The sequence below is a fragment of the Equus caballus genome, chromosome 6 (assembly GCF_041296265.1).
Source record: "Equus caballus isolate H_3958 breed thoroughbred chromosome 6, TB-T2T, whole genome shotgun sequence".
Classification (NCBI taxonomy): domain Eukaryota; kingdom Metazoa; phylum Chordata; class Mammalia; order Perissodactyla; family Equidae; genus Equus; species Equus caballus.
The window spans coordinates 76717558-76739515 of NC_091689.1; the positions used below are offsets into that span (position 1 = coordinate 76717558).

The 21958-nt window shown below is 39.0% G+C and overlaps 1 long non-coding RNA gene across 1 annotated transcript in view; it reads right to left on the reverse strand.

Moving 5' to 3' along the window:
* The window catches only part of LOC138924794 (uncharacterized), a 56767-nt gene that overhangs the window by 24322 nt on the left and 10487 nt on the right, over window positions 1–21958 (reverse strand). The window contains exon 2 of the long non-coding RNA XR_011440051.1: window positions 20279–20380. This is a non-coding gene — a long non-coding RNA (uncharacterized lncRNA). The remainder of the gene's footprint in view (window positions 1–20278; window positions 20381–21958) is intronic.

Consider the following 21958-nt stretch of genomic DNA (forward strand, 5'->3'; position numbering starts at 1 on the left):
GCTTGAAAAAAATGATGATAGAAGAAGTATATGAATTTGAAAGAAATGCAACATGTTAAGAAATCCCAAGCTGTACGAAAGGGCTGTGCGGGAAACCTAAGTCCTGCCCTTGCGCCAGCCCAGCCACTCCCCAGAGGGCCAGGGAAGGGTAGTTGGAGCCATCAAGGCAATCTTATTGCCCAAAAGAGACTTGAGAGATTTGCTTTGGTTTTAGAAAAGTATATTCAGTGTATTAAACTTGCAGACGAGACAAGCTAGTTCTTTCCTTAAGCTTTTAAGTTCAGCCCAAATCCTACTCTTTTCATAAATCCCATTCTTTTCATAAGTCTAGCAAATTTTTACCACTTTTTAAGGGACCTTTGAATGTTTGGTTCAGCTTGCAAACTTAATGAAATGCTTTAGTATATCAGAAATAGCAATTATAAATCTTGTCTATTCCATTTCCTTTTCAAGTTCTCCAGTGTCCCACCAACTGTGGCCAAGAAGCTGTAAGGGGAGGAACGGCACACTCTTCTTTGTCCTGCTCTTCTCTTTAGAGGATACCTTTCACGAAGCCAGTTAGGCCATGTCCTCCCCGTCACCCTCCGTTACAGGGAGACAAGTGACTATACAAGTGAACAATGGCCAGACTATATATAAAAATAGAACGCTGCCCCACAACCTGCAGCTACCAGCCCAGGAAACCAAGCCCTCATCAACCATAATCAGACCGGGAAACCAGCCAGACTTGTAGGAAGTCAGACTGTTTTATCTCTAGTGACAGTCTAGGGAGTCAAATCATAACCCCTGAAACCATCAGCCCCAAATGGGCACGACTTGACCAATAACTGACAGCTTCCCTAATTTTTATCCCAACTTCCAACTTAGGACCAACCAGAGGAAGCCAAATATGCTCCCCTAACCAATCACACAGGAAGCCCCACTTCTAGTTAGCCTGCCTCAGTTTCCCCATGCCAACAGCCTCCCATTAGGGCACGCCTGAAAGCCTTCCCTTTTTTCCTCTATAAAGCTTTCCCACTCCTCTGCCTGCCTTTAGTCTCTGCCAAAACACAAGTGAGGGTGACTGACTCTTTTGCTATAGGAGCTCTGAATAAATAGACTTGACTTGTTCTCATTTGGTTAATCTTTATTTCCACTAAGTTATGTAACCTCTCTAGGCTCTAGCTTCCTAATCCAAAAATGGGACTAAATGGTTCCCACCAGTCAGGGTCAGTTTGAAGTCCCTAATGTCTCACACTGGGTTCAGTGTGCCAGGGAGTATAAGAGACCACAGGACGAATAGGAGGCGTCTTCTTGGAGGTGAGTGTTTCCATAATTAGGGGAGAAATGGTCATATTAAAACAAACATAGATATGTTATGGAATGGAAGGCAAAATGTGAATGAATGTTTTCATATAACAATCTTCAAAGCAGTTCCATGCTTAGGATGAGCTGTTTTCTCCAGACCCCTGGGTTCTACCTTTGTTTTCCTCTCCTCGTTGGATCTTGGGTGGGAAAGTCTGAGCAATATTGACCTATGTTGAAAGCACCTGGTCAGCCATGAGATTCTAGAACGGCAGTTCTCAAAGTGTGATCTGGGTTCCCTTGGGAGGGTCTGAGACCTTTTCAGGAGGTCTACAAAGGCAAAACTATCTTCATATTCATACGAAGACATTATTTGCCTTTTTCGCTCTCGTTCTCTCCTGAGTGTACCGTTGAGTTTCCAGAGGCTGCATGACACGGGATGGGGCCCCAGACTGAACGCAGACGCAGTTAGCAGTATCCAGCTGTCTTCTCTTTAGCCAGACATTAAAAATATAAGACAGTTCCCTCTTCTCACATTTTGAAAATGACACTTACTTTTCATTAAAACATTTTATATTTCACATGCAGTGGGTTTATTGTCATTATTTTAAAATTATTAAGTAAATGTTTTACATTTCTCAGTTCTAGCTTCTAATACACTAAATAAATATGATGCACATGAACAAAAGTTGTTTTGGGTCCTCAATAATTCGTGAGAGTATGAAGGGGTTTGGCGACCAAAAAGCATGAGAACCACTGCTTATCATAATAAGAATTTGAACCAGAGCCAACCACGGCATTCATGTTTGATTCGGACAGTAAAATTTCAAGTGTGAGGGTGGCAGAGAAAACCACTGAGCCCTTTCCACTCTCGATGCATGTGAAATCCATGTTCTGATCAATGTCAATGACTTCTCTTGAAGCTCGGGCTCCAACACCAGGGCTGTGTTTGTGCTTCTGCTCAGACAAATCTCTCATGGGTGCCTGATGCCTGCTGAGCTCTTGGTTTTTATTTCCCGGCTGTCTGCCCTGGGCTGCATAACTTGATGAGGCCTACTATGGTTTCTTTTGTGTATCCTGCCACATTTAGCACATAATCTTGTATATATTTTGGATTCCAGCTGTTTTACTTGGAAATCTTGGGGTCTCAGGGGAGGAAATGTGACCAGCAATATTACTGGACTAGCATGCAAAAAGTGGTCAGAACTGCAAATCCTAGTGCCATTTAGGGGCCCAATACAAAAACATGGCTGTCCATTGATCCTGCAAGCCATATGCAGGGAGCAATCTCATTAAAGATATTTCCTTCAAACAAGGAGGATAGTATATTTTTTCACTGTTGTATCTATAGGAGACCTGGCAGAGAGTAGATATTCAATAAATACTTCTTGAATGAATGCGTGCCTTACCTTCCTTAATATCAGATTTTTCCAGACAAGAGATTTAGGAAGTGTACCCAGGAAAGTAGAATAATGTTAAAATGGAAATGACAACTGATAGCTCAAGATACCAAATCAAGGTGCTTAAAGCTAGAGGTGTTGGTTTGGTACAATGGCGAGGTGGTCAGAAGTCCTGATGTGAGCTGTGAGGAATTGTGTCCTATATCTCTTTACTGCAGACATTGCTACTTCTCCAGCCACCACTGACAGCTCTCTGCCAGCCACCAACAACCAGCCCAACACTGAAGTATGTCACGGTCCCATATGCAGCTATAATTGCCTTCAGAGATGGGTTACCAATGATTTTGTCACAGGGCAATGTAAAAGGCCAATGAAATGGATCTGGGACTCTGAAGCTCTCAATTCCCATATTCAAATGCTGCACTGAACAAACTCCTGAACCCATCCGCTGTGTTGGTACTCATGACTCGCTCTCACTTGGTTCCTCCAATTGGAGACAGACCCAACTGGCAGGCAGATTGAGCAAAGCCATCACGATATTGGTGTCCTGTTACTCCTCGTCCATAAGAGAAGTAAAAGGGAGTCTGTCTGGGCATGTGGGCATTTGAATTTGGGCCTTTAAACAAACACTCACAGGTAAATGCTGGCTCTCATTTTCATTCAGCCTTGCTGGAAACAATAAGCACCAGAATATGCAAGATATGGTTTGACTGCCATATTTGACAGAGGTTTTTCCATGAAATCAGACTTTTGAAAGAACCAACTCTTGACTTTGCTGACTCACTCTACTATGTCTTTACTTTCTATTCCATAATACCTACTTTATTCTTTACTATTTTTTTGAGGTTTACTCTGTATTATTCTTTATGTACTTAATTTCTTAAGTTAGATTCACTCAACAAATTCAACAACTCATTCAACAAATATTTCTGTGTCTACCTTGTGGCAGGCATTGGTTTACATACTGGAGATAGAGTAGTGTTGCATGGCTCATTAATTTTCTAATATTGGCGGTTAAGATGGTAAATTTCCCTCTAAATCCCATTTTAAATGCAACTCACAAGCTTTTATATTTAGAGCTTTTGTTGTTAAATTCTAAGTATTTAAAATTTTTGTTCATGTTTTGCTTTGCTTTTTAATCTGAAATGCCTTTATGTCACTTTCATTCTTAAAAGGTAGTTTAATTTCCTTTTTATCTAAGAGATATTTTACTGTGTGATTTGAAATTTTTAACAGTTCCTGTATATTATCGAGTCTGACCTTGATTACATTATAGCAAGAAAAGTTTCTTATGCTGTGAAACTTATTTTTTGACATTTGTCAAGACTTTACTTTTAAACTGATATCTAAGATATTTTTTAAATATTCTATGTGTACTTAAGAATTTATTTCTCCGGGCCAGCCCTGTGGCTGGATGTTGGGTTCGAGCGCTCTGCTGCAGCAGCCCAGGGTTTCACCAGTTCGGATCGTGGGCGTGGACATGGCACTGCTCATCAAGCCATGCTGAGGTGGTGTCCCACATGCCATAACTAGAAGGACCCACAACTAAAAATATGCAACTATGTACCAGGGGGCTTTGGGGAGAAAAAGGAAAAAATAAAATCTTAAAAAAAAAAACTTATTTCTCAAATGACATCAGCAATCATGGAAGAGGAGGCTCCAGGTCCTTATTCCCCCAAGGAAACATCACATAAACAACTACAGACTGACTAAAATTGCTTCGGAGAGCTCTGGAAACCAGTCAAGGATCCACAGCAACCAAGTGAACACCCACATCAAGAAAAAGCAACACTTGAAATGGTAGGACATTTTGTGATGTTTCTGCTCAACCTTGTCCCACCCCCTCTCTGATGGGCCATGGCATGGTTGGGAACTGGTACCCAATTCCAGTTTTCCTCCTACTGGAAGGAAGGAAAAGGAAAAATGTTTGCAACATTCTGGCCTGTCTTTTGGCTGTCCAAGGGACTGGTTTCTGTCTCACCTGACCCAGAGTTCAGAGGGGAATAACAAGTTTGGATATTGGGTTGAAAGCCATGGATGGCAGTGCTGGGCACCTGGCCATAAAAACAAGTGCAAGGGGACTGCAGACTGCGAACACTGGGTGACAAGAGAGTATAATAGAGCCTTAGGGCCCTGAGAAGAAGCAGGGGTGAGACTCTTAGGGAAATTAAGTCATTTATAAGCACCTGTGTATACAGGGATCCTGGGGGAAAAAGCACATGCACAGGCCTGGAGGAGACACATGCCCAGAAAAGGCCTAAGAATACCTCAAGCCTTCACACTGGCTGGATTAGAGGATATCTTTCTCCTCGTGGAGCCAGTCAGCAAAGACTGGAAGGGGTGGCTGTTGTTTAAATGCCCAGTTTTCAACAAAAGATCACAAGGCATGCAAAGAACCAGGGAGGTGACATCCCCAAGAGGGAGATGTAAGAGACCCCAGCCTCCATCCTCCCACCACAAAGATCAACAATTAAACAGCTGTCCATGGACAAAACCAGCTCTGAGGGAGCTCTGAAGTCCACTGAAGAAACTTCAGCAACACAATGGGACCAAAAAACCTGAGAATAACTGCACACAAAGAGAAGACAACCAGCTTCATTTTGTCTGCATCATCCCTTTCCCCCAAGTCAGCATTGCTCAGGCCCAAGAGGGAATTTCACACCTAGAAAGAGTTCCCCTCACTGGCAAAGAGAGAGTGGGGTGAGTATCCAGCTTCCCCAGCTCTTTGGGAGACTGCATGAAGATCCCACTTCAATTTCACCCCACCCAGATGGGCAAAGCTGAGATGTATAGTGATGGGTAGAAACAAGGACAAAGAGCAGGGACTACAGGGGCAGCCACACAACAGAAGTGATCATGGTTTACAGTGACCTGCTCTACAGATAAACTCAGCAGTTTGCACCGCAGAAGAAGGAACCAATGGCCAGCCCAGCTCCTGTGGGTCCCCTGCAGATTTCACCAGCTTTCACCCCATAGGTATTTGCATTTGCGGATGCCTGCCTGCTCCCTACTCCCATCAGCCCCCCTAGCAGCCAAAGCCCAGGAACCACACCAGCAGGCCTAGACGTGAGTGCCAAATGCCAGCCTAGACCTCTGTGGCTGACTCCCACCACCATGCACACACTTGGGGCTAGCCCCTCCAGCTGTGCACTTGCACACTGCTGGCCTGATGCACATCACCAGACTCCACTGCAGTGCACATGCCCAGGGGAAGATTGTACAGCCACAGGAGAGCACACCGACAGCGAGAGCCACACAGCTGCCAGTGACCCTATAGTTGACCCAGGCCCTTGCTGACTGCTCTAGCCCCCATCACTACATGTGTGTCTGCAACTGGCCCCTGACATTATATGCTCAACTGCAGCTGGTCCCTGTAGTTGAGTGTGTGCACACCACTGGCTCTAGTCACCACTGCTGTCTACCCTGGTCCCTAGCCACTGGACAAGAAGGCACCACTGAGAACCCCAACAGCTTTTGCAGCCACTGCAGACCACCACAGTGCTCACCAAGTACCACACAGTTGTCAGTGTTATGGACCCTAGCAGCTTCAGCTGAAGAGACATCAAGCCCCCTGGGGCCCAGTGCCACCACATGCCCCTACACATGGCACCCTATGCCATTAGACCCGTGATCACAGCACACCCCAGCATGCTCCCACCTTCAAGTGAAAGTCTTTCCTTACTGAAGTCAGCCCATAAAGTCTGGAAGAGGTGACTGCTTCTTCAGATATGCAGACACCTCTCCAAGGACACAAGAATCACAAAGAATCAGGGAAAAATTACCCCACCAAAAGAATACAGTAAACCTCTAGTAACTGGCCCCAAATAAATGGAGATCCAGGAGTTTCCTGACAAAAAATTCTAAATAATTGTTCTACAGATGCTCAAAGAGCTACAAGAGAACACAGATAAACAATATAACAATATCAAGAAAACAATAAAAGAACAAAATGAGAAGTTTAACAGAGATAGCAAATATAAAAAACATAAAAAAGAACGAAACAGGGGTTGGCCCCATGGCTTAGTGGTTAAGTTTTGTGTGCTCCACTTCAGTGGCCTGGGTTTGCAGATTTGGATCCTGGGCACAGACCTATACCACTCATCAGCTGTGCTGTGATGGTGACCCACATACAAAATAGAGGAATATTGGCATAGATGTTTGCTCAGGGAAAATATTCCTCAAGCCAAAAAGAGGAAGATTGGCAACAGATGTTAGCTTAGGGCTAATCTTCCTCAACAACAACAAGAAAATGAACCAAACAGAAATTTTGAAGATGAAGAATATGACTTAACTGAAGAATTCAACAGAGAGCTTCAACAACAGACGTGATGAAGCAGAAGAAAGAATAAATGAGCTCAAAGATAGATCAACTGAAATTATTCAAATCAGAGGGGCAAAAACAATGGAAAAAGGTAAAGAAAGCCTACACAGTGATCTGTGGAGTACTATCCAAAGAAAAAAATAGAGAATTATTAGAGTTCCAGAAGGAGAAGAGAGAGAGAAGGGGGCAGAGGATATTGAAAGCAATAATGGCTGAGAACTTCCCAAATCTGGAGAGAGAGATGGATATCCAAATCCATGAAGCTCAAAGATAACCAAACAAAATCAACTTAAAAAAACCTTCTCCATGATACATTATAATAAAACTATCAAAAATTAAAGACAAAGAGAGAATCTTAAAGGCAGCAGGAGAAACAAAGCTTGTAACTTACAAGAGAAGCCCCATAAGGCTATCACAGGACTTCTCAGCAGAAACTTTCCAGGCCAGAAGAGAGCAGGAAGATATATACAAAGTGCTATAAGAAAAAAATTTCCAACAGAGAATACTTTACCCAGCAAAGCTGTCTTCAGAAATGAAGAAAAGATAAATACTTTTCACAGACAAACAAAAGCTGAGGGAATTTATCACCACTAGACCTGCCTTCCAAGAAATGCTGAAAGGAGTTCTTTAGGATGAAATGGAAAGACACTGATTAGTAACACAAAAACATGTGAAAATATTCAATACACTGGTAAAGGTAAGTATAAGTCAGATTCAGAATACTCTAATACATTAATACGGTAGAGTGTTAACCAATTAACTCTAGTATAAAGGTTAAAGAACAAGAATATTAAAAGTAACTATAGCTACAATAATTTGTTAACAGATTCACAATGTAAAAGGAGATAAATTGTGACATCAAAAACATAAAAGGAGGAGAAGTAAAAGGGTAGACATTTATATGCAATCAAGATTAAATTGTTAGCATAGACTGTTAAACATATAGGATATTTTATGTAAGCCTTATAGTAACCACAAAGAAAAAACCTACAGTAGATTCACAAAAGATAAAGAGAAGGGAATCAAAGCATACCACTACAAAAAATCATCAATTCAAAAGGAAGCAAGAGTGAAAGAAAGGAACAACAAAACTAACAGAAAACAGTTAATAAGATGGCATTAGCAAGTCTTTACCTATCAATAATTACTCTAAGTATAAATGAATTGAATTCTGAAACCAAAGACAGAGAGTGGCAGGATAGATTGAAAAAATAACATCCAAAGATATGCTGCCTATAAGAGACTCATTTTAGCTTTAAGGATACACATAGGCTCAAAATGAAGGGATGGAAAAAGATAGTCCATAAAAGTGGAAACCAAAAGAGAGCATGGGTAGCTATAATTATATCAGACAAAATAGACTTTAAGCCAAAAATGGTAACGAGACAAAGAATGTCACTATATGATGACTAAGGGGTCAACTCATGAAGAAGATATAACAATTATAAATATATACGTACCCAACATCTGAGCACCTAAACATATTAAGCAAATACTAAGGATCTGAAGGGACAAAAAGACAACAGTGCAATAATAGTAGGGGACTCAATTCCCCCTCATTCAATAATGGATAGATCATCCAGACAGAAAATCAAGAAGGAAACATTGGTCTTGAACCATTCTTAGACCAAAGACCTCACAGATATATAGAGGACATTCCATCCAACAGCAGCAGAATGCATTCTTCTCAAGTGCTCATGAAACATTCTCCAGGATAAATCATGATAGGTCACAAAGTAAGTCTTAGCAAATTTAAGAAGACTGAAGTCATGCCAAGTATCTTCTTCAACAACAATGGTATGAAACTAGCAATCAACAATAAGAGGAAAGCTGGAAAATTCACAAATTTGTAGAAATTAAATCATACACTCATGAACTTTTTTCAAAGAAGAAAAAAAGGAAATCCAAAAATATCTTGAAATAAATAAAATTGGAAACACAGCATATCAAAACTGCTGCAAAGCAGTTCTAAGAGGAAGTTTAAGGCAACAAACAGCTACATTAAAAAAAAAAAAACAACCTAGCTTTATACCTTAAGAAACTAGGAAAAAAAGAACAAACTAAAACCAAAGTTAGCAGAAGGAAATAAAAACATCAGAGCAGAAGTAAATGAGAGAAAGACCAGAAAAACAACAAAGATAAAGAAACCTAAGAGGTGGTTCTTTGAAAAGATAAACAATATTGACAAACCTTTAGCTAGACTAAGAAAAAAAGAAAGACGACTCAAATACATAAAATCAGAAATGAATGAAAGAGGAGACATTACAACTGATGCCACCGAAATACAAAGGATCATAAGAGACTACTATGAACAATTATACTCCAGTAAATTGGATAACTTAGGAGAAATGGATAAATTTCTAGAAATACATAACCTACCAAGACTGAATCACGAAGAAATAGAAAATCTGAACAGTCCAATAATGAGTAAGAAGTTTGAATCAGTAATGAAAAGACTCCTAACAAAGAAAAATCCAGGACCAGATGGTTTTACTGGTGAATTCTACTAAACATTCAAAGAAGGATTAATGCCAATCCTTCTCACACTCTTCCAAAAAATTGAAGGGAAGGAACACTCCCTAATTAATTTTATGAGGCCAGCATTACCCTGACACCAAAACCAGATAAGGACATTACAAGAAAAGAATACTACAGACCAAATTTCCTGATGAATATAGATGCAAAAATTCTCAAGAAAATATTAGCAAACTGAATTCAACAGCATGTTAAAAGGATCATACACCATGATCAAGCAGGATTTATCCCTGGGATGCAAGAATGGTTCAACATAAGCAAATCAATAAAGGTGGTACACCTCATTAATAGAATGAAAGATACAAATCATATGATCATCTCAATAGATGCAGAAAAAGCATTTGACAATATACAACATTCCTTTCGCGATAAAACTCTCAATATATTGGGTATACAAGGAAAGTACTTTAACACAATAAAGGCCATATATGACAAGCCCACAGCTAACATTATACTCAATGGTGAAAGACTGAAAGCTTTTCTTTCAAGATCAGAAACAAGACAAGGGTGCCCACACTCATCACTCCTATTCAACATAATAGTGGAAGTCCTAGCCAGAGAAATCAGGAAAGAAAAAGAAATAAAAGGCATCCAGATTGGGAAAGAAGAAGCAAAATTGAGTTTATTTGCAGGTGATATGATATTACATATAGAAAATTCTAAAGATTCTACCAAAAAACTCTTAGACCTATTCTAGGAATTCAGTAAAGTTGCAGGATACAAAATCGACATACAGGGGCTGGCCCCGTGGCTGAGTGGTTAAGTTCGCCCACTCCACTGCCTGCAGCCCAGTGTTTCGTTGGTTTGAATCCTGAGCGTAGACATGGACCTGCTCATCAAACCACGCTGAGGCAGCGTCCCACATACCACAACTAGAAGGACCCACAATGAAGAATATACAACTACATACTGGGGGGCCTTGGGGAGAAAAAGGAAAAAATAAAATCTTTAAAAAAAAAAACAAAATCAACATACAAAATCAGTAGCATTCCTATACGTTAAGAATGAATTGAAAAAGAAATATGAGTAACAATCCCATTCACAATGGCATCAAAAATAATAAAATACTTAGGAATAAATTTAATCAAGGAAGTGAAAGATCTGTACACTGAAAACTAAAAGACTTTGATGAAAGAAATTGAAAAAGACACAAATGGAAAGATATCTTGTGTTCATGGATCAGAAGAATTAATATTGTCAAACTGTCCATACTATTCAAAGACATGTACAGATTCAATTCAATCTGTATCAAAATTTCAAAGGCATTTTTCATAGAAAGAACAATCCTTAAATTTGTATGTTATCACAAAAGACCCCAAACAGCCAGAGCAATCTTGAGAAAGAACAAAGTTGGAAGCATTACACTTCCTGATTTCAAACTACACTACAAAACTGTAGTAATTAAAGCAGTATGGTCCTGGCATAAAAATAGACACATAGACCAACTGGAACAGAACCAAGAGCCCAGAAATTAACCCTCACATATATGGTTAACTAATATTTGACAAGGGAGCGAAAACACTCGATGGGGAAAATGATGCTGGAAAAAATGGATAACCGCATACAGAAGAATGAAAATAGATCCCCATCTTTCACCGTTCACAAAAAGTAATTTAAAATGGATTAAAGACTTAGAAATAAGAATGGAAACCAGAAAACTCCTAGAAGAAAACACAGGAAAAATGCTTCTTGATAATCATCTTGGCAATCATTTTTTGGATATGAAACCAAAAGCACAAGCAACAAAAGCAAAAATTAATGTGAGATTACATCAAACTAAAAAGTTTCTTCACAGCAAAAGAAACAGTCAACAAAATGAAAAGGCAACCTATGGAATGGGAGAAAATATTTGCAAATCATATATCTGATAAAGGGTTAATATCCAATATATATAAAAAACTCAGACAACTCAACAGCAACAAAACCCCAAACAATCTGATTTAAAAATGGGCAGAGAACCTGAACAGACATGTTCCCAAACAAGACGTACAAATGGCCAACAGGTACATGAAAAGGTGCTCAACATCACTAATCATCAGGGAAATGCAAATCAAAACTACAATGAGATATCACCTTACACCTGTTAGAATGGCCATGATAAAAAGATAAAGAATAGCCAGTGTTGGAGAGGATGTAGAGAAAAGGGAAACTGTATACTGTTGATGGGAATGTAAATTGCTGAAGCCCCTATGGAAAACAGTATGAAGTTTCCTCAAACAACTGAAAATAGAACTACAATATAATCCAGCAACACAACTTCTGGGTATACATTGAAATAAAATGAAAACAGGGTCTCAAAGAGATATCTGCAATGTTCATTGCAGCATTATTCACAATAGCCAAGGTACAGAAACAACCTAAGTGTCCTCTACAGATAAATAGATAAAGAAGAGGTGGTATATAGATACAGTGGAATATTGTTTGTCACAAGAAAGAAGGAAATCCTGCCATTGTGACAACTTGGATGGACCTTGAGGGCACTATGCTAATTGAAATCAATCAGAAGGAGAAAGACAAATACTGTACAATATCACTTCTTTGTGGAATCTGAAAAAGCCAAACTCATAGAAACAGAGAGTAAAATGGTCATTACTAGGGGCTGGGGGTGGGGGAAATAAGGAGATGTTGGCCAAAGAGTACAAACTTCCTGTTATAAGATGAATAAATTCTGGAGATCTAAAGTACAGCATGGTGATTACAGTTAGTAATACTGTACTATACACTTGAAAGTTGCTAAGAGAATAGATCTTAAATGTTCTCACCACAAAAAAGAAATGGTAATTATGTGACATGATGGAGGTTTAGCTAACGCTGTGGTGGCAAACAATTTGCAATATATTAGTGTATTAAATTAACACATTGTGCACCTTAAACTTACCCAATGTTCTATGTCATTTATATCTCAATAAAGCTGGAAAAAATTAAAATCAAACAACAGAGATGTTTTTAGGAGTGTTATTTGCTTGCCATGTTTATAACTTATTTCTCCAAATGGATGTGCTGACCATTCTATAAATCATATAGAGAAGTGATTAAAGACAGATGTAATAAAGAAAAAAAAAACACAGAAAAACAAAGAAACAGGTTAACACTGACCATTCAAAGAAACAAAATAAATCTCCGGAAACCAACTCTAAAGAAAAACAGGCATTGGATTTACTAAACAAAGACTAAAACAACTGTCTTAAGTATGCTCAAAGAGCTAAAGAAAAACATGGATGAAGAACCAAAAGAAATCGGGAAAATTATATTTGAACAAAAAGAGAATATCAACAGAGAGATAGAAATTATATAAAAGAAACAAACTTTGGAGCTGAAAAACACAGAGACTAAATTGAAAAATTCATTAGCGAGATTCATTAGCAGACCCAAATAAGTAGATGGAAAAAAAATCAGCAAATTGAAAATAGGTCATTTGTAATTACCCAGGATGAGGAGCGAAAAGAAACACAAATGAAGAAAAGTGAACAGAATCTAAGGGACTTATGGGATGCCATCAAGCAGACCAATATACACAGTCTGGGAATCTCAGAAGGAAAAGAAGCGAAGAAAGTCAGATAGTTTATTTGAAGAAATAATGCCTGAAATTTTCCCAAATTTGAGGAAAAACATATATATGCAAATACAAGAACCTCGATGAACTCCAAGTAGGAAAAACCAGAAGAGATTCACACTGAGACACATTATAATCAAGTTGTCTAATGACTTTACAAAGAAAGAATCTTGAGAGGGGCAATGAAAAAGTTACTCTCCACTTACACTAGACCCTCAAGATTCCCAGCAGACTTCTCAGAAGAAGTCTTACAGACCAAAAGGCAGTAAGATGATACGTTTAAAGTGCTATAAGAGAAAAACTGTCAACACATAATTCTATATCTGACAAAACCATCCTTCAAAAATGAGGCAGAAATTAGGACATTTCCCGATAAATATAAACTGAGATAGTTCATTACTACTAGACCTGCCCTAGGAAAATGCTAAAGAGACTTCTTCAAGTTGAAATGAAAGGACGCCAAACAGTTACTCAAAACTATACAAAAATGTAAAGTTTTCTGCCAAAGTTAACATAGACAAATATAAAAAGCAGTATTATCATGATTTTGTTTCATAAATCCACTTTTTATTATTCTACAGGATTTTTAAAAAATGCACAAAAAATCATCATAAATCTCTGTTAATGGGCATACAATATATAAAGGTGTAATTTATGACATAAATAACATAAAGGGAGCAGAGAGGTAAAGGAGTGGATTTTTTCTACACAACTGAACTTAAGTTGATAATAGTTTAAAACAAATACTTATAACTTTAGGATGCTATATGTAATCCCCACGGTAACCATAAAGAAAATATCTATAGAATATACACAAAGGAAAATGAAAAGGGAATTAAAATGTGTCACTACAAAACATCAACTAAACACAAAAGAAGGCAATAAGGGACAAAAAAGCTTTAAGACACACAGGGCCAGCCTTGGTGGCTTAGTGGTTGGGTTTGGCGCACTCTGCTTCAGTAGCACAGGTTTAGTTCCCAGGCATGGACCTATGCCACTTATCTGTTGGTGGCCATACTGTAGTGGTGGCTCACATACAAAGCATAGAAGAAGATTGGCAGTGGATGTTAGCTCAGAGCAAATCTTCCTCAGCAAAAAAAAAAAAAAAAAAAAAAAGCCATAAGACATACAGAAAACAAATAACAAAATGACAATAGTAAATCCTTCACTATCGCTAGTTACTTTAAACCTAAATGGATTAAACTTCCCAATCGAAAGACATAGCTAGACAGAATGATACAGAGACTCATTTTAGATCTAAGGGCACAAACAGCTGAAAGTGAGAGGATGGAAAAGATATTCCATGCAAATAGTAACTCAAAGATAGCAGGGAATGCTATTCTAATATCAGACAAAATAGAATTTAAGTCAAAAACTGTTATAAGAAACAAAGACAGACATTATATAATGACAAAATTTTCAATTCACTAAGAAGATGTAACAATTATAAATGTATTTGCAGCAAACATCAGAGCTCCAAAATATAGGAAGCCAACAGTGACAGAATAGAAAGGAGAAGCAGACAGTGCTACAAAAATAGTAGGAGACTTCAATATCCCACTTTCAATAACAGATAGAAAGGCCAGGCTGCAGAGCAATAAAGAAAGAAAGAACTTGAACAACATCATAAACTGGACCTAACAGACACACATAGAACACTTCACCCAATAATAGCAGAATAGACATTTTCCTCAACGCACATGGAACACTGTCCAGGATAGACCATACATCAGGCCAACAAACAGGTCTTATGAATTTAAAAGATTGAAATTATACAAAGTATCTTTTCTGATAGCAAAAGAATGAAATTAATTCAATAGCAGAAGGAAAACTGGAAAACCCAAAAATATGCGGAAATTAAACAACACACTCCTAAACAACTTTGGGTTAATGAAGAAATCACAAGGAAAATTAGAAAATATTCTGAGACAAATGAAAACGAAAACACAACATACCAAAACTTTTGAGATTCAGTGAAAACAGTACTAACTGGGAAATTCTTAGCAGTAAATGCTCATATCAAAAAAGAAGAACAATCTGAGAGCAAAACCTAAGTTTTACCTTAAGGAAATAAAAAAAAAAGAAAGTAAACTCAAAGCTAGCAGAAAGAAAGAAATAATAAAGATTAAACCAGAGATAAACAAAATAGAGAATAAAAAACTAATAGAGAAAATCAATGAAATCAAGAGTTGATTGTTCAAAAACATCAAGAAAACTTCAGCTGCAGTGACTAAAAAAAGAGAGAAGACTCAAATAACTAGTATCAGAAAGGAAAGAGGGGACATTACAATAGATTTTTACAGAAATGAAAAGGATTATAAGAGAGTACTATGAACAATTATACACCAACAAATTGAATTTCCCAGATGAAATGGACAAATTTCTAGAAACACACAAAAGAAAAATTAACATCAATCTTCCTCACACTCTTCCTAGAAACTGAAGAGGAGGGAATATTTCCAAACTCATTGATGAGGTCAGCATTCCCCAGATACCAACACCTGACAAAGATACTACATGAAAATTACAAACCATATCCCTGATGAATATTGCTGCTAAAATCCTCAAGAAAATACTAGCAGACAGAATTTAACAACACTTAAAAGGATTATATACCATGACCAAGTGGGATTTATTCCTGGAATGCAAAGATGTTTCAATATACAAATATTAATCAATGCAATACACCCACATTAACAAAAGAAGGGAGTAGGGGAACCCATGATCATCTCAATTGATGCAGAAAAAGCATTTGACATAATTTAATCCCTTTCCATGATATAAACACTCAACAAACTAGGAACAAAAGGTGACTACCTCAACATTATAAAGGCCATAAATGAAAAGCCCACAGCTAACATCATACTCAATAGTGAAAGACTGAGAGCATTTCCTCTAAGAACACGACAAAGGTGCTTACTTTCATCACTTCTATTCAACAAAGCATTGGAATCCCAAGCCAGAGCAATTAGGCAAGAAAAAGAAATGAAAGGCATCCAAATTGCAAAGGAAAAATTCAAATTATCTGTTCATAGAAAATATGATTTTATATTAGAAAATCCTAAAGATTCCACACAAAAAGAATCTTAGAACTAGCAAATTCAGAAAAATTACAGAATAGAAAAATCAACACACAAAAATCATTTGCATTCTATGCATTAATAATGAAAAATCTGAAAAGGAAACTAAGAAAATTCCATTTACAATGGCATCAAAACCAATAAAATAGGAATAAACTTAAGGAGGTGAGAGACTTGTACACTGAAAACTACAAATCATTGCTGAAATAGAGAAGACACCAATAAAGACATTCTGTGCTCATGAATTGAAAGACTTATTATTATTTATCACTGCTACCCAAAGTGATCGATAGATTCAATGCAATCTCTATCAAAATCCCAATGACATTGTTTGCAGAGATAGGAAAATCCATCCTAAAATTCATATGGAATATCAAGGGACTTCGAATAGCCTAAACAATCTTGAAAAAGAACAAAGTTCAAGCTTTCACACTTCTTGATTTCAAAATTTAACTCTAAAGGCACAGTAATCAGTATGGTACTGGCCAACGACGCATTAAATCTACTTAAATTTATGTTCTGTATTGGATAATTCAACATCAGAAGGTCTTGGGTATCTAATTTTGCTTTTTGTTGTTTCTGCTAATATCATCACACATAATGGGTCATTTCCTACGTGTTCTGAAATTTTGAACTGTGAAGTCTTATTTGGGGTTTGATCATAAGAGTCCTGGAGAGCCTGAGTAAGGAGACAAGGCGCTATGGGCGATGGGCATTTGCTTTTGCCAGGGGCCCCGGCATCTTCTCAAACAAGAACCACATTAATTCCTCAGACTAGGGTTTCCTAGACGTTCAGGCAGTGTAACGTCAAATCCCAAGCCCACAGTGGGAAGGCCTCCCTTATATCAGGGGAGACATTTTTTTTCAACCTGGAGCTTAGGCCACGATAAGCAAGTGTCTTCGTCATTTCTCTTTGCCAGCTGGTGGATTTTTTCCTAGTCCATTCTTTCATTCAGAATGTATCCCTCGAGATCTTGGGTTTAGAGGAAGCTCTAAGTTCCAATTCCCCATCCTGCTTGGGTCTAAAAGCCTTGGCTTCTATCTCCTGTTCTACCACTAAAATGAAAGCCTCTTGGTTACTGAAATTGATGAATGTTTCCCCGGGAAGTCGGTGCTGCGGGATGAACTTGCCTCACAAGTTTCCAGCTCCTTCTTTCATTTTGTCTCCTGAAGATTTTTCTATCTCATGATTTCAGCTATGTGTTTAAAGGATATTTGTTATAATTTATCTAGCATTCCTAGGAGTTTTCTATTGGGTGGCTGTTCAGGCTATTTACTCCATCACATTGCCAAAATTATAGGCCCATGTGTTACTGTTGTAATAAGGAAAAAAATTCAATGTTTTTTTCCTTAAAAAAGAAAATGAAAACATAGAGGAGTCTTAGATGAGGGTGCACCACTGAAAAATCTTTATCAGACATATAACTCCTGTGTTCACTTCTCTTAGCTCTTCTTCGTTTCCCAGGTTGCTTGAGCAGTAAACTACTTAAAAGGAGATGGGCATGGGTCCATAAGTATACTGCTACCGGGGTGTGGAGCGTGGGGCAGTGGGAAACTCCAGCTTGTTCTGAGACTAGACCTGAGCAAAGAACTCCAAGAACTAGACTGGGGCAGGCCAGATAGTGAGAAGAGAAACAAAAAATCAGGCTGAGTCCTTAAGGCCTGTAATCAGGAGAAAATACAAGAAACTCATCAAAGGTTTAAGGGGCCCAGGAACTCACAAGTTGAAAACATAAATATTCAGGCAAGAGGGGAGAATTCTTCAGCATCCTTAAATGGGTTACTCTTACCCTGCCTATTTATCGAGTATGTTTATCCAAATTACCTCTAAGGTTTGATAAGGACTACATTCTTAGATAAATAAGTTTTGTTTTCTGACCTCATCAGGAAAGAAAACAACTCATGGAGAATTTAAATAACTGGCACCAAAGTGATATGTTTGTCCATCTCTATCTCTCAGCCAGAAATGAAACTCAAGACTGACAGGCTCTGTACCTCTGTCCCTTTGTCCCGAGTGGCTCTCCTCCACCATCTCTAAGGAAATAAGTTCACACTGTACCATGAAGTGGCACAGAATTTCCCAGAGGAGAGAACATCACAGAGGACATTTGTGGACTTTCTGAGCGTCTCTCTCAGGTTTTGAATGGTTTACTACAACCCTATCTAAGAGAGGGAAGCAAGCGCTGGGCGTCTCAAAGACAACAGGTCAGCACAGTTGTTCTGCATTCATAGAATTAATTCACTTTTAGGAAAACAAAAGAAAAGAATCAACATGAGAATTTCCTTAATGCAGGCTTCAGCAAACGATGGCCCGTGGGCCAAATCTGGCTAGCCACTGGCTTGTATAAATAAAGTTTTATTGGAACACAGTCCCAGCAATTTGTGTATGCATTATCTACGCGGCTTCACGTGACAATGGCAGGGCTGAGTAGTTGTGACAGAGACCATACAACTCGGAAACCTAAAACATGTTTTCTGGCCCTTTACAGAAACAAGTTTGCTGACCCGTCTAAACACTCTATTTCAGTTTTCTTGTCTAGTCATAATCCAATATGACCAATCAAATGTAACGAAGATGTCTCAAAGGATGTTTTCCTCACAATTTTGCTGGAGACATCCTAGCCTCTCTTTTCTTCCTTGCCTCCCCTCTACCGCTATACTACTCTCTCTACCACCATAGTACTCACTGTATTTCTAGCTGCAGTTTTCTCATTTGTATAAGGAAATACATGTAGTACCTTCTTCACTGAGTTATTGTGAGAATCAAAGGAGATAGGAGAGAGGGCTCCATGGAGACTCGACACATTGTAAACATTCAGTAAATAGTGGCTGTGATTAAAATCCATCCATTCATTCAGCACACAGTTACTTAGTTTGTTGTGGGTTGAGTTGTGCCCTCTCCCCAAATACATATGTAGAAGTACTAACCCTCAGTACCTCAGAACATGACCTTATTCAGAGATAAGGTCTTTACAGAGGTAATCAAGTTAAATGGGGTCATTAGGGTGAACCCTAGTCCAATGTGACTGGTGTCCTTTTAAGAAGGGGAAATTCGGTATGAACACTTGCAAAGGGAAGATGAGGTGAAGACACAGAGAAGACGGCCATCTGCAAGCCGAGGACAGAGGCCTGGAGCAGCTCCTTCCCTCACAGCCCTCGGAAGATACCAACCCTGCTGATAACTTGACCTCAGACTTCTAACCTCCAGAACTGTGAGACAGTAAATTTCTGTTAAGTGCTGTGGACTGATTATGTTCCCCGAAACTCATATGTTGAAACCCTAATCTCCAACGCGATGGGACTTGGAGATGGGGCCTTTGGGAGGTAATTAGGTCATGAGAGTGGAGCCCCCAACGATGGGATTAGTCCTCTTAAGAAGAGACACAAGAGGCCAGCCCCGTGGCCGAGTGGTTAAGTTCATGTGCTCTGCTTCAGTGGCCCGCAGTTCACCGGTTCAGATCCTGGGTGTGGACATAGCGCCACTCATCAAGTCAGCTGAGGGGGCGTCCCACATAGAGGAGCTAGAAGAACCCACATCTATGTACTGGGGGGCTTTGGGGAGGAAAAAAAGAGGATGACTGGCAACAGATATTAGCTCAGGGCCAATCCTCAAAAAAAAAAAAAAAAACAGAAGAGACTCAAGCGAGGTTGCTCCCTCTCTCTCTCCCCGCCGTGTGAGGACACAAGAAGGTCCCTCTGCAAACCAGGAAGAGGATTCTCCCAGGAATCAACTTGCCTCCAGGACTGTGAAAAATACATTTCTATTCTTTAAGCCACCCAGTTTGTGGTATTTTTGTTCCAGGAGCCTGAACTAAGACGTTCAGCCACACAGTCTGTGACACTTTGTTACCGCTGCCCTAGCAAACACAGATTTCTATAAGGAAAAAAGCAAACAAATAATAATCCTGAACACTAGGAGGTGCTACTTGGAATCAGTAACTCATCTCTCTGAGATGACATTTGTGCTGTGACCTGAATTGTTAACAAGGAGCAAACCATACAAAAATTTTGGGAAAACTCATTCCAGCTGGAAGAAATTGTAAGTGCAAAGGTTCTAGAGCAGGAGTGAGCTTGCTGGTAAAACTCTCATCTAGCTTTTTCTTACCTTGAATGTGGATGATATAGATGTGATGTCTGGAGCTGTAAGAGCCATCTTGAGACCATGAGGCAACAAGCATAAGGTCAGACGCCAACATACCAAGGATGACTGGAAAAAAAAGAAAGAATCAGATTACTTCATGGAATTGTTAAACAGCTGCGCCAATACCTCCAACCGCCTCCTCAGGATTTCTTGTTCTGTGAGAAAAATTAATCCCTTTTTGTTCAAAGCACCATTAATCAGTTTTTCCATTACTTGGAGCCAAAAATATTCCTAACAGACATAACATTGTACAATGTGGTAAAGATTACTAGACTTTGAAGGTTTTTAATCTGGGGAATGACGGAATCTGATTTAAGTTTTAAAAGAACATTTTGTGAAATTAAGAATTGTAGAAAATGTGACCATAGAATTCCGGAATAGATCTTTTAAGCTTTGTATACATGATAAGCTCAAGTTATATTCTAAATGTAATAGGAAGCTACAGTAGGAAATGTCAAATCCGACTTGTATTTTTAGATATAAATTTGTATTTTAGATATGCTCTGGTTGTATAGTTAGGAGATCAGTTCAAAGGCAGTTGTACTAGCCAGGAAAAATATGATGGTGGATTGACAAGGGTGATATCAGTAAAGACAGAGAAAATTGGGGAAAAAGAACATCCCGGCTACTACCAGAACATAGGCACAAGCTGTTAGACAGCTATCAGTCATGAAAATGAAGGATAATGGAACCAGATGGATTCGGGAAACATTTTTTGGATGTAGTCTTGAATGAATTTGCTAACAAACTGGATGTGAGATGAAAAGAAGGAAAGATAGGAGTTGAGAATAACTCATATTTTTTTGCCTAAGCAAGTAGGTGGATGGAGATGATATTGTTTAGAAGAAGTCAGTATAAAATTAAGCGTTCTGTTTTCTTCATGTTAAGTTTCAGATCTTAATAAGACGTCCAAGTCAGGATATCAAGTGAGCATTGGATATATATATGTGGAGCTTAGGGCTGCCTTGAGACCTAGATATGTAAGCTTGGACTCAGCTGCATGCATGTGTAAGATTGGATCTGATCTCCTAGAGAGAGAAAAGATCACGCCAAACCAAACTCTGGCACCTGTCAATCACTTCAACATTGATCAGGGAAGGAGGAGGAGGTTCAGAAGGCATTGTCTGAGGAAGGAGGGAAAGTAGAGCAGTGTGTTCTTGTGGAAGGCAATAGAAGATGCTTCAGGCGAGGGGAGGGTCATCCATCTCAAATGCTGACAGGTCAAGAAAAGGAAGAAAGAAGGGACGTTTGGATTTGGCAAGATGGTAAATCGTGAAAACAATTTCAGTGGATTGACGGGGTCAGAAGCCCATTCAAGCGGATTGTAGAAATCGTTAGCCATAAAAAAAAGAGACAGTGATCATAGACAATTATAATGGGAGAGCTGGGGAAAACACCTGTACTTCCCCTGAGGCCTACATTCTTTCCACTTGCCTTTTTCACTATTTTTCCTTCTGTTTCCCTTTGTGCTACGTGGTCCTCTGGGCTAGAGCCCAAAGTCCCGTGAGACGGAAGTGGCCTGGGAGCCCCAGGTGTGGTGGTCCAGGGCAGGGAGCAGACATCCTCCATCCTTTTGCTGCCTCACCAACTGCACACAACGCTGAAAGGTGTTTGTTCCCGGTTGAAGACAGAATTCTGAATTTT